We start from the raw sequence: 2869 nt of genomic DNA, 5'->3' as shown, positions 1-2869 counted from the left end.
TGAAAAATGCAATAATGTTGGTGAGTAGATTCGTCTCCGTAGAGAAATAGAGACGATTTGACCACTTGGTTGAATATAATTATACAAATATATATGAATTGGGGGGAGGGGGATTTTGATTTACCACACTAAACAAGAGAAAATAAAATTCACTCAATAAATTAAAATAAAATAAATTGCAAGATGATTGATTTGCCAAAGATAATTAAACTCTAGCATATACATGAATTTTTTGTTCGGGATATGAAATTTGTTCATCGACTAAAAATCAAGTTCATTGAATAGTTGGATAAATTGGTCATAGTTGATCTACACGCGTACACAACCAATATTTTCTTACTTTTACGACAACTAAGGTACGACCGTTAGCTATTTTTCTAATCGAATGAGAATCTTAGGTACGACCGTAATATTACTGACTCGAAAATATTGAGGACTAGAAAGACCCAATTCAATTTAACAAAATTCCTACATAGATTTGTTCAAAAATTGATTTTAATTCTTTCCTAAAGTATTCATTTTTTAGGTCGCTACTCTAATTGAAAGATTACACAATTACGAGTGTCAATCTTCAGTATAACTATGAAATCTCAAATTAATACGCGCGCAAATATCAATTCAGGATTTCTTAAACCTATAGACAAGAATTAAAAAATACCCAACATGAACAAACGTCAAATTCAACAGAACTAAGTCTCCCAAATTCAATCTCAAACATCAATTCACACTACGCTAGAAATGAAACCTACTCACAATCCATAGAAATAACAAACTCAAGACAAAATATAAATATCACCATGCCTTCAATTTGAGAATCGACAAAGTAAAATCAATTCTGAAAATGAAACAGGAATGCCCTGAAAATTTGTCAGAACTGCGCCTGGGAATTCTCTGCGCTATTCTCTTCTTGCGTCTAATTCTCCCCTCCAAAAGTGATGTGTGTGAAAACATGATAATGCATTTCTCTCACTCTTCAATTGCACATCACTCTCTTTTTAATTCCTCAATCTTAGATCTTCTTTTCAATTTAATACCCATAGTCCTTAAATTGTCAATCTACCTCAAGAGACCTTTTTGTAAATTTTTCACATTTCTTTTCTTATACAGTGTTGTCTTTAGTCGTGATCAAACCTAAGGCTTTTTTGCATTATGCTCATTTTATCCATTATATGCCCAAAACTTTGTCAACTCCACAAAGCCTAATAAACAACCAAAAACACACAATTAGGAACATATATATAAAATTTTGCACCAAAAAATCGTCCAAAATATTCATCTAATATAGCATATATCATATATTTATTACAGTCCAACAACCCCGTACATCTAACTTTTTAAAACGGGCCAACATGCTTTCCTCTACCCCAAGAATGTCTACGGGGCGTTTCTCACGAAAGAGATGACTGTATCCGAATGAACCTCAACCGCCTCCTCCGTCCCCTACGCAATGATTTCTTTAGCTAGCGAAAAATGTCCCAGCATAACATAACGCGCACGAACTCTAGTGTATATATATATATATATATAACAATCTTAAACTCAATTCACCAATTATCTATAATACCCTAATTTTAGTCCTAAGCTTCACCATCCAACAACAAGTTTTTGGTTACTGATTGAGTTTTAAATGTTTGTTGAGTTGGAACTAGTTTATTATATACTCTTTCTATTTGAATACATAGTCTTGTTTATCATTTTTGTCCGTTCGAAAGCAATAATCTCGTTTTTATAAGTACTCATGTCACCATAAAACTATTAATAGTTTTTCATTATTATTACACAAATACTACTATTTTTTACATTAATATACTTACAAAGGCAAAAAAAACATTCATAATATTTTTTATCAAATATCAATATAATATTATTATTTCTCGTGTCCAACACAAATAAGATTATGTTTGAAACGGAATGAGTAATATATATGAGTAAAAAAAATTAAAATTTGGTTAAATGTTTTAAAACTTAAATTTTAATAAAAAATATATAATGTGAATACATTTTCTATAGAATATAATTTTATATAATACAAATAAATAAATATATGAATTTTTATGTATGATTAATATAAATTAATTTTATATAATTTTTTTAAAATCTACATAAATATAATTATTTATTGAATAAAAAAAATAAAAATTTTGAATTATCATGTTGTAATATTTAAAAAAAAAATAAAAATAAAATAAAAGTATAACGTCAACCGCAGTTCGGATGACACCAAACACAATATATACTGAAGACAAAGTTCATTTTCCAAAATTCCATCGTAATTTACTCATAAGCTGGTGTATCTTTCCATCGATTGCTAGTGAAGAGAAAGAGAAAGTATATTGGATCTATCAAATTCTCAAACACTTAGGGTGTATTTGTTTGGGGGGTTTGGATTTTGAGTTGGGATTTGAATATTAAAAATTTTGAATTTGAATAGTTGTATTATGTGATATAAATAGGTGTTGATGTGATGTTTTGAATGTAAAATTAATTTTTAGTATAATATAAAAAATAAAAAATAAGTGTTTGATTTGATATTTTTGAAAAATTTTTTTTGGATAAATAGTAAGATTTGGTAAAATCCTTCAAAGGAAAAATGATTTCACTGTTTATTTTGTTATTGTCCACAATTTAATGTCTATTCAATTCATAGTAACTATTTTATTAATTTTTAATTTTAACAAGTAATAATCAATTTACTATTTTTTTCTACTTACTCCAGCTTTTTACAAATTTTTTAATAGATTTCTTATAATACTTTACTTTAATTTTTTATATACCTCACTTTAATAATTAATATTATTATCTCTTAATCTCCTATCCAACAAAACTTACATAGATATGCAGAAAGGAAGTGGTACTTGACAAGAAAACC

This window comes from Andrographis paniculata, unplaced genomic scaffold, assembly GCF_009805555.1.
Source record: "Andrographis paniculata isolate CXL003 unplaced genomic scaffold, ASM980555v1 Contig32END, whole genome shotgun sequence".
NCBI classification, from domain to species: domain Eukaryota; kingdom Viridiplantae; phylum Streptophyta; class Magnoliopsida; order Lamiales; family Acanthaceae; genus Andrographis; species Andrographis paniculata.
This window is presented reverse-complemented; position numbering follows the sequence as displayed.